Genomic DNA, 11,313 nt, shown 5'->3' with positions numbered 1-11,313 from the left:
GATTCAACTAAGTAATTTTAAACAGATGTATTTTGAAACATGTACATATATACACACACATATAGTGTGATTTATTAATTCAGAGACTATAACTTATAGTAAGTTCTAGCATGGTTCTTAACTTTATGGAGGTCAAAGATCCCTGGTGAGAAGCTGATGAAAACTGTGCACTATCTCCCCAGAAAGATGCGTTCCAAGCATTCACAAATATTCCATGTTCAGAGTCCCTGAACATGTGGTGCGTGGGTAATTGACTTTCCTGTAAGCCATTTAATTTTATTTTTTTTTAAGGGAAGATGGCTGTTAGTGTAGTGTAGTTTGTTATGTAGTGTTGTAGATGGGTTTTGTTCAGCAAAGTCAGAGTGGTTCACTTCTCTGGAAGAGCTGTTGCTACCCCAGAAAAGCTAGACCCCACTGAGGCCTCTCCTTCCTACCCCTCCCACCTCCAAAAAGGTAAGTACAAGTCGAGTAGCAATGTAGAAAATGGAGCTGTCTCACATGGACCAACCTCTGCCTACCAGCAGGGATTTTCTTAAATTAGAGTTAACGCTGCTAGAAATAGCTTAACGCTCTTGTTCAGATTCGTGTGGCACTGCCTTAGTTTTTGCTGACATCTGCTGGTATCTTCATGAAAATAAACTCTTTGCTGCTACGACTTAATGCTTAATCGCTTCACTTCTAAATTAACTGTGAGCACTGGTAATTACATTGAAGTGGAATATTTTTTTAAATTCTTAAAGTATAATGACTTCTCTTTTTAGCATTCTTAGGTCTTGCCCAGCAGGAGTCAACATGTTAAGTTTAAAGTTTTAAGAATATGAGTGAGGACATGAAGATATACATGGACACTTCTGGGTTTCTTTTCACTGGTTTTTATAAAAATGCTTTTTTTTTTAAATCATCAAACACTTCATTGAACACTTAGTTTGAAAGGTGTAAGAGACTTCTGTAGTGTATATACCCTGACTTGTAGGTTATCTGAAACAGCAAGCATGCTTATGAGGATTGACTAATCTTACCAAGAGAATTTAACTTCCAGAAGATAAAGGAGATTTATCAGATAAAACAGGTTACTAACTCAGTTGGATTAGTAATTCTACATCTTTATGTTCAATTTGAAAGTATTTAATTACAGCCCTTTGAAGTGGCACAACTGAAGTGTATTTTTTTTTCCTTTGAAACCACGAGGGAATAATTTCTTTGAAACAATGATTAGAAACTTCAAGTTTCTCATTTCATATGCAAACAAATGTTTTATTTAAAAGTTGTTGTAATCTTCCTAGACTATGGTTTTGAAATAAATGAACTTAGTGAAAATAAACTGTTTTCAAACATTGCTAAAATAGCCAAACCTTCCAGTTCCCCCAGCTTCAACAGCTAATATGTGAAAACTCAAAAGAGGTTTTGGGCTCGTGATTTTTATTGTAAGCAGGCTGGATGATATGTGTGTGTGTGTATTTTTTTTTAAACAATTCAAAATGCAAGCACTTGCTCTGTAAGTATCCCTTAGCTATCAGCTACCAATTGGTTACGTTCACTTGGTGGCATAAGACAAAGTAACCAACAGTGGCGATACCGGTGTGGCGTTGGTGGGTTCTCCAAGGTTCTGGGTAAACTGCAAGTTTAATTTTGGCATTAAGAAAGGTAAAGTGATTCAGGGATGTTCAGTGAATTGTGGCATCCTTCAAGTTTGAATAACAATCTCATGCACTCCCCAAAGGTTAGTTAGCCTTTTGATTTGGCTCTGCCTGTTTTTCAGCTCAGCTTGGTATAGTCGTATATCAGGTAAGTTATTAAAAGAGAGCCTAGAGGGGCCAGTCTGAAATGATCTGGAGAAAACTGTCACTTGAGCTTTTTTTTTTTCTTTCCTTAAAAGAGTTTTTTTTAAAAATACCAACAAGCTTCTAGTCATTTATGGCTTAGTGAATGAGACTATATAAAGAGAATTTCTGCAGAAAATACAGGCCCTACAATCTGGTGCATGCAAGGAAGATTCTTTTTATTTCCCCCCAAATATTATGGCTCATGGCATTCCTAAATTAGGCCACAAGGAGACTCCTATGGGAAATACTGAAAGGGAAACATTCGCAAAGCATTTCAGTTTAAGTTTCCAACTCATCCCCAAAATGAATAGTTGAACAAATGCTTAGTTTCTCTTTGACGTCTTTCTGTGTCAAAGAACTACAGATAGATTTAAGGGTCAGAGGACAACTAAACATCCCTCCCGGACCAGTCCTACTGTGTGACATACCCTAAACCCACATTAGGGGGCCCAGACCTTTAAGGGAAGTGGCCCTAGGAGGTTCTTAACATTCTGCATTTTGTTTTCTCCTGGTCCCGACTGGGCTTGGAGGGAGAACTGATCCAAGGAAAGCCAATCTTCACACTGGACAACAGAGCTTATGAATTGGGCAGTTATTAAGGAAACAGTATCCAAATGATGAAGGTGATTAAGCCAATCAGATTCTCTCAGGAGTCTGAACAGAAGGTAAACGAGAAAAACTCAGTAGTTTGTGCAAGGAGCGGTGAGGTGACAGCATGGCTAAGGCACTATGACGGGCCTGTAGGGCCCTGTACACTCCACCTTCGACGACTGTCACCAGACCTGCTGTCGGGTTAGCACATCTGTTGTGTCTTGAAAACACCCAGTCTCAGTGAAGCCTGGCCACACAGCCAAGACCCCTCTCTTATTTTCGTACGTACCGTTGGAATAAACACCATTACTTAAGAAAACCTTAATGGAGAGTTAGCTCTTGCACCTGCTACACCTGCCCTTCTAGTTGAGAGAGTAGGGTGAGTTGTTAGGCTCCTGCTTGCACCGGCACTGTGTGGTTGGAGAACTCTAGACCCACGGTGCTCACATTTGAGCGTATTCGTTAAACCACAGACTGCAGGGCCAGGGTTACATCCAGGGTTTCTGATTTAGTGGGTCTGGAGGAGGGGCAGAGAATGCATACCCAGCACGTTTGCAGGTGAGGCTGAAGTCACTAGTCTGGAAACCATGCTTGAAGAACAACTGCTCTATCAAAAAGTACTTTTAGCTGGGCCTCACCTCCAGAGTTTTGATTTAATTGGTCTGAGCAATGGGAGACCAGCCCTTCTGTTTCAGTGTGGGAATTCCTTGGAATCCAAGTGGGCAGATTTTATGTGTCAACTTGGGTGGGCCATGGTATCCAGTTTTTGGTTAAAGATTACTCTTGATTTTGCTGTGAAGGTATTTTTTAGATGTGATTAATATTTAGATCAGTAAACTGAATTAAGCAGATTACCTTCCATAATGTGAGTGGGCCTCATGCAATCAGTTGAAGGCCTTAAAAAGACTAACATACCCCAAGGAAGAAGGAATTCCCCCTACAGACTGCCTTCAGACTCGAGCTACAGCATCAACTCTTCCCTAGGTCCCCAGACTGCCTGCAGATTTTGGACTTGCCAGCGCCCACAATCAGTGCGAGCTAACTCCTTAAAGTAAATCTTTCTGTGTGTGTATCTGCACATTCTCTTGCTTCCATTTCTCTGGAGAACCCTGGTTAACACAACAGCCTAATTAGTTTCCATTCCCAATTGGTTCCCAGAAAGTTTCTGGCTCTAAATCAAAGAGTATAAACCCTTCACTAATTCCTTTCCTTTTCCTTTTCCTTTCCTTTTCCTTTCCTTTTTCTTTTCTTTCCTTTTTCTTTTTCTTCTTCTTTTTCTTTCCTTTCCTTTTCTTTTCTTTTTCTTTCCTTTTCTTTTCTTTTCTTTCCTTTTTCTTTTTCTTTCCTTTCCTTTTCTTTTCTTTTTCTTTCCTTTTCTTTTCTTTTCTTTTCTTTTTCTTTTTTGCTTTATCTAGCCTTAGGAGAGTCAATGAATACATAGCTTGGTCGTTTATTTGGTTCCTCCTTGGTGGAACACAGTTGAATTTGCTTTGGGTTTATTCTTCATTTTTACTTTGTCTCCACCGCTCCAGTTAAAGCCCAAATGTTTTGCATGCCCAGTATTAATTCCCCCTTTCGGTGTCAGCACTGAAACTTGCCTTTCAGCCCGTGCAGTTCAGGTGGCGCTGACCTCAGTTTTTGGTTTCAGGAGTGGGTCCATCCCTAAGCCCTGGCCTTTGAGAGTACAGCATCTCCTAAGCTTTAGTGAATGTTTTAAGGGGGGGATGCATGATTAGCCAGGCCAAAGCCAATAAACATCAGCTTTGCTGGGACTAGAGAAAAAGAGATGCTCTTTTTCTCAATGAAGGATGCTCAGCTTATAGATTTAAGACTGACCTATTGGAGCCTAATTTGGACACCACCTAAGCAGAGTCTGCCTTAGAATGAAAACAACAGGCAAAAGCAGAAGCCAAAGACCAAGACACAAGTCAACCGAGGACTTTTCATTTATGTGAGGCAATCGTTTTGGTTTGTTCCCCATGACTGGACATTAAGTGAATACAAGTGGTGACCAGATGGAGAGTTAGCTCTATTCATCTGAAGTTAAAATACAATCAGAGCTCAATGGTAAAATGGTCTGTTTAAAACTCATACCCTTAGAACATACATATATATATTTTAAGGAAGGAGAGCAAGCAGCTGTGACCTACAGCCACATCTTTATTCCACTTTTGAATCCTTGCAGAATCTCACTCTATCTCTCTCAAGGATTCAACCTCCTTTAAAAGACAAATGTAGATAAATTCATTAGTGTCTTTTTTTTCTCTTTTTTTAGATTCCACATGTGAGTGACACATTGTAACTGAATATACTTCAATTAAAAAAAAAAAGACAAATGTAGTATGGACTGTAGTAATTTGCCACTAGAGTCAGAAATTCTATAACAAAAATAAGGGACTCATAATTAAGCTATCAATGTTTGATATTTTGGTTGGTATTACTGGCTTTTAAAGCACTTAGAATGTTTGAAAATTGAACACTTAGGTATTCTCTCTATAATCCTATGCTTCATAGTTAGAACTCAGTCCTAGGTTAAATGATCAAAAAGTGTTAATAGCTGAGTCTGAATTAACTTGTAGGCAATTACCGTTGCCTCAACTTTGTGATTTATAATACACTGCTAGCAAAGTTAAATTTAACCATTACAGCTCCCGTTCTTCTTCCCTTCTGCCCTTAACGACCATTTAATTCTTCGTGTTTGAAGGCAGAATGTGAGGCAGTGAAAGGGAACTCAGCACCGTTGAACATCATCTGTATGTTACTTCCAGTGATAATAGTGCCCCAAAACGAAATGTACAGTGACTTTCTGATATTTGCTAGGATTTTAGAAAGCGGGATATTCTTACTCATTCATGATCAGCATATTTCGGTGCTTCCATTCAGCTCTTTTATATTCTACTATAATAATATATTTTTTAACTATTTAGTTTTGAAATTAGATAAAGTATAGATTATCTTTGCCATGAATTTCATAGGTTCACATAGTTCTGAGGTTTCTGTTCCAAAACATCTATGTACAGATATCTCTGATTTTCTTGAAAAGGGATACAGGTCTAAAATTTAGATAATTTAGAGAAAAATTTGGTTTGTTTAAACCTCAACTATTGTTCAAAACTTCAGGGGAAATAAAGGCACTTCAAAAAAAAAAACAAAGTTTTTATACTTCTACATTGTTGGCTTTTGCGCTTCAAAACTTAAAATAGCTGATGCTATACAATTAATAATTGGGGCAGACCTAATAATAAAATTTCGGTTCACACATTAAAGTCTAACTCTTAGCAATACGCTACCTTTATTAGGTATTATCTCACTTCATCTTCCCACCTGGCCTACTTAACTGCTTTTTTTTTTTTCAATTATATAATACAGTGTTATCAACAATAGTCACCATATTTTACATTAGATCCTCAGACCTTATTCATTTTATAGCTGAAAGCTTGTACCCTTTCACCAACCTCTCTCTCTTTCCTCCCCCACAGCTCCTGCCAACCACTTTTCCACTTTTTGTTTCTTAGACTTTGACTTTTTTTTTTTTTTTATTCCACATGTAAGTGTAAATGACTACCTATATTTACTGTGTCCTTCGTTCATCTTATGCATGTGAAATTCTTCCCTTTCAGGACGCATTGGAACTATTTGATTCTGATGATTTAGGTGTTATTATTATGGTTAGGTATTATTATAGGTTACTGAAGGTATGTCCTGAAAATAAAGATTTTACCTACTTCTACCCCCAGCACTTGGCCACCTCCATAAAAATGGGTAAAAAATTATGGCTCAGCAAGTTCCAAAATGTTCTGCTTCCATTCTGAGGAGTCGCTTTGAAAAGTAACAGATGCATCTCATAAGTGATAACAGCTTTTCATTTTGTCAGTGGGCACATAATTGAATTGTACTTTTGTTCCAACTTTGTAATCCTTTGTATCCATCTATGTTGTATGATGCCCATGTGTCCAGAAGAGGGCGGTGTTTTACTACAATCTTCCACTGAAACGTCCTCAGATTTGCTTTGGAGAAGGTGTACATGTAGAAATGGAATTTTAAGGGAGAGTCAAAGTACCATTTGCGTAGTGGTTTGAGAGGGGAGGAATGTTTCTTCTAAATATTATGTAGTGAAGAGAAAATTTTCCGTCTCATTTTTATATAAATTGTTCTTTCTCCTGGAAATCAAATATTCTACTGCAGTATGGATTGTAGTGGAATATTTCAGAACCAGTTCATACTTGAATTAGAAGTATTTCTAATCCAGAGAAAAGAACATGGGCTTTGGTGTCAAACCTGTATTTGAATGCTGTCTCTACTACTTCCTGGCTTTGTGACTTCAAACAAGTTACTTGATTTCTAGAGGTCTCAATTTCCTCGAGTGTAAAACGTGAATAGCGGTACCTATGTGCTAGAGATAACTATCAGGATTAAATGTGCCATGTGGATACAGATGCACAATAAAAAGCAATTTCTGATTTAATAGAAATAGGGTTCCCCGAAAAAATAGAGGACCCCCGTGAAGTTTGAATTTTAGATAAGTGACATGATTTTTTAGTATAAGTATGCCTGATGCAATATTTGGGACATACAGCTACTGCATAAAATACACTAAAAGATATTTGTTTACCTGAAATTCAAATTTAACTGGGTCCCATGCTTTTATTTGTTAAATTTGGCAATCTGAAACAGAAAACTCTGGCACAAAGGGGAAAAAATAAGATAAATATGACTAGCGATGTTAGTCAAGACTTTTAGAACTCTGTTACTAAGTGACGTGACATTTCTAGTACCAAGGAAAATTAATATAGGCAATATTCTAAGTTTTTGAGTAGCCAATCTGAGCCAAGTCATATAAGGTTTTTTTATTTCTTCAGATGAGCCTTGGTCGTTTCCATTCTCTATTGCATTGAACACAGTGCTTGGCATATAGTACGCATTCAGTAAATCTTGTTGAGTAAAATCCTTAGGGAAGCAAGTGTAAAGCCAGAGATGAAACTGGTGAGATGCCGTCTGATAGCTCCGTTTCCACCTTCTTCCCTTGCTGTTCTTCTCCCTGCCCCCAGGGGAAGAAGTCAGCCCCCTCCTCTCTTCTCTGAGTGAAGAAAGGGAGTCTGGCATGTAAGATCTGGGCAGGAGTGAGGATCTCCTGGTTGGGCCATCCAACTCAGCCCCCATCACTGAGACCCGGAGGGCGAGAAGAAACACAACGTCAGGGATTTAGGTAAATGCTTCACTTGAAACTGTTTGATTGTGTTCTAGGCAGACAGAAACTGCAGGGGTGAAAAATAATATCAGCAGAATCCTTTCAGAATGAAACGAGGAATGAAGAGTTCCTGTGACAATCAATGCAAAGGCCACCTGAGCAAGTTCTGACCGTGGCTCGGTTTACTACGTGTCCTTAACCCTCCTGTTGTCCTCCTCACAGTTTCTACCTATACGGCCCAAAGCTCCAGACACTGTTTCTCATACATTCCCCATCAAGGGAAATCCCGTGAAAATTTCTGGAAAAAACAGTTTGGAGTGGCTCAAAATATAAACAAACAACCCTCAATTTAAAAAAAAAAAACCTAGACTCAAAGTTAAAGATTATCTTATTTTTTTTTATAGTATAAGTCTGAGCCAGGTCCCATGCCAAGGTGTAATCCTTAAACAGCCTTATGAGCTTGGTGCTTTAATTATGTCCATTTTGCAGACACATGGAAACTCTATGAGATAGTTTTGTTCACTCTTTTGTCTCAGGACCTACAATACTGGCTGGTATCTAGTGCTTAGCAAGTATTTGCTGAATCAGTTAACAATGTGAAGCAATAAACATAAGCCACACAGCTGGAGGGTGGGGTTGGGGTCACGTCCAGGCTGGCCTAACTCCAGAGCCTACGTTCCCGCCGCTGCCTCTGTTTACCTCTCTTCCGCTGACTGCGTAAGTCTGGGAAAGAAGACAGGCACGGGCTGGTGGAGCTACTTCCCTGAGTGACATTTAGAGCAGGTGCATGCTTGGAAATGACTGGACGTACAGTGATTTCTCCAGGGTAAGTGTTTAGTCGTTACAAATGATCCAGGGCTGCTCTAATTTGGGAATATGTTTACATATCAGCTGTGAAAACTGAAAGCTTCTATTTAATATAATTCTCCAGGCTTTCTGTAATGCAGAATGATAAATTATAGGCTACTTACCCAAAAATCTCTAGATACAGGCAAATGTATTGCTAGTACCACTTAGCACTTGCTTGAGAGCTTCAAGAGTCTCTTGAAGACAGGCAGTTGAAGAAGTTTCCCCCCAAAGAAATGACCAAGCTCAGGGCTCGGAAGGTAAATGCAGTTCCCATACCTTTTAGGGTCTACCTATTCTAAGGTGAATAGATTGAGTTTGTATTTCTCTGTGTGATTAACATCAAGCACCCTGTGTTGGTTGAAAAGGTTCATTATCTGGAGAAGAATTTGAAAGGCAAGATGGACAACTTTAATTTAGGTAATTGTTGGATGTGATGGAATGCTCTTCAAATGGGTCTACATGGGGTGGGGAGAGGGGCCAGGAAAAGCACCATCCACTGAGTGCTGGAAAGGCTCTCAGAACCCAAAGACAGCGAATACCTAAGTGGAGGAAGCATGATGTATGGGATCAGAAGCCTTGAGCTTCAGCTCTGGCTCCATCACTTACTAGCTGGGTGGCCTTAGGCAAAATCACTTAGTGTCTTTGAGGTCAGTTTTGTCATCTGTAAAAGTGGCAATGGCCACGCCTAACTTTTAGGGTGTTGTGAGTATCCAGTGAGATGGCTGAAATGCCTTGTAAGCGCTCTGTATAAGGCTTGGAACCATCATCATTATGATGATCGTTATTACTTTTTAAAAAGTAAGAGGATTCGGGGATGAATAAGACACTATATTTCCATCCATTTTTATAGAACCTGAAGTTAATATAACCTTGAGGTCCTCTTTAAGGGAAAGAAGGCAAAATTATAAATAAAATCAAGTACACTGCCTTGGAAAGGGTTTTGTTGGTCATAGTAAATGCGCCTCTCCCTCCATGAGAAGAGGTGCAGTCGTGGTTAGGAGCCTGGACTCAGGAAGGCAAAGTCCCTGGCTTAACTGTATCCCCTTGGGCAAGTTGCTAAACCTCTCTATAAAAAGGATTAAATAACATAAAATACATAGCATATCAGCACATAGTAAGAAATATATGTGTTTGCCACTGGCATTTTTTTGTTTTTGTTTTTTTGTTCTTGTTTTGACGGGAGGTAATTAGGTTTATTTATTTACTTATTTAATGGAGGTACTGGAGATTGAACCCAGGACCTCATGCATGCTAAGCGTGTGCTCTACCACTCACTGAGCTATACCCTCCTCCCCACCACCATTTCTTTTCTAATCTCCTTTCAAGGATCTTTTCACCTGGAAAAATGGAACATAAGTGCAAATACTACTTGAGACAGAGTGTGGTGAGCACTGTCCAGAAGTACAAACCATGAGTTCTGGAGAAGAGAGGTCATATCTACTTAGGGTACCAGGAAAGGCTTCATAAAGGACAAACAGGGAAGGTTTTAAAAGGCGGAATATTCAAGGCAGAGGAAATAGCCCACACATGGGATTGGAGGTGAGAATGGCTGGAGTATTTGGAAGCAACAAAGGTCTATACTTACACACAAGAAAGGAAGTGGGGGATGAACCTGGAAAGAGGTTGGGACCATACGCTGGTGGGAGGGGTTGGAGGGTCCTAGGTGCCCGGACGAGGAGTTGCAGGCAGCGGAGAGGGGATTAGAGCACATAGGTTTGAGGAAGATTAACCTGGCGTCATTCAGCAGGAGGGATGGCGTGGCTTCCGTGCCAGTTAAGTAAACATCCAGGCAGTGGGTAAGGAGGGTGACTGGAGTCCTACACTGACAATCCCAACAATTTGAACTGTGCCACCAACAACACTGGGGAGGACAATTATTTCTTTAGAGTCTGACGAGAGAACTCCCAGTTTGTAGTTTTTCCATTTTTCCCACTCACGTTCGTGGCTGCCTTGAGTTTCCCATTCCATTCCATTCCATCAAAACGAAAGGGGGCCCTTTGGCGCGCCACAAAAGACCCTGGTGTGGCCATGGGCTGCCGCCCGGCGTTACGGGCACTGTAAGGACAAGCTGTAACCAAAGTCTCGCTTCTGCTGAGGTGTCCCTGATGCCGAGATCCGCGTCTTTGACCTGCGGCGGAAGAAGGCGAAGGTGGACGCGTTCCTGCTCTGTGGCCACATGGGGTCAGATGAGTGTGGGCAGCTCTCCTCTGAAGCCCTGGAGCGCCCCCACCCCCGTATTTGTGCCAACAAGTCCCTGGTGAAAAGCCTGGGCAAAGGTGGTATTCACGCCCGAGTGCGGCTCCACCCCTTTGCCGTCATCCGCACCAATGAGCTGTCCCTGCTGGAGCTGACGGGCTCCAGGCAGGCTTGCGCGGGGCCGTTGGAAAGCCCCAGCGCACGGTGGCCAGGTCATCGCATCCATCGGCACCAAGCTGCGGAACAAGGAGCCTGCGACCGAAGCCCTACTGCGGGGCCAAGTTCAAGGTCCCTCCTCCGCCAGAAGAGCCACATCTCTAAGTGGGGATTTACCAAGCTTAATGCAGAAGAATTTGAATACATGGTGGCAGGAATGCGGCTCATCCCGGGTGGCTGTGGGGTCAAATACATCCCTCATTGTGGCCCCCTCTACAAATGGCAGGCCCTGAACTCACGATAGCCTTGGCGCTGTCCCCTCCTTACTCACGCCCACCAGTAAGTCCACTTTCCTGTCAAAACAACAGCAACAAACAAACAAAACAAAAGGTGGAAAAGATGGAGGGGTTTCGGCTATGAGAGAATGTAACTGTCGCCCATCCCAGTGCAGGGTCTTCTCTCACAGGCTCATTCCAAAGGGCTCAGGAGGGCTTCTCCGGCATAGGCATA

At 41.1% G+C, this 11,313-nt stretch overlaps 1 pseudogene; it reads left to right on the top strand.

Annotated features, from left to right (window-relative positions):
* The first annotated feature begins 10,203 nt into the window (after positions 1 to 10,203).
* On the top strand, positions 10,204 to 11,107 carry LOC105106913 (large ribosomal subunit protein uL16-like; annotated as a pseudogene).
* Positions 11,108 to 11,313: the final 206 nt, after the last annotated feature.

Source organism: Camelus dromedarius, chromosome 12, assembly GCF_036321535.1.
Source record: "Camelus dromedarius isolate mCamDro1 chromosome 12, mCamDro1.pat, whole genome shotgun sequence".
Taxonomy (NCBI): domain Eukaryota; kingdom Metazoa; phylum Chordata; class Mammalia; order Artiodactyla; family Camelidae; genus Camelus; species Camelus dromedarius.
The sequence above is the reverse complement of the archived record's forward strand: the minus strand, read 5'-3'. Positions and strand labels throughout refer to the sequence as shown.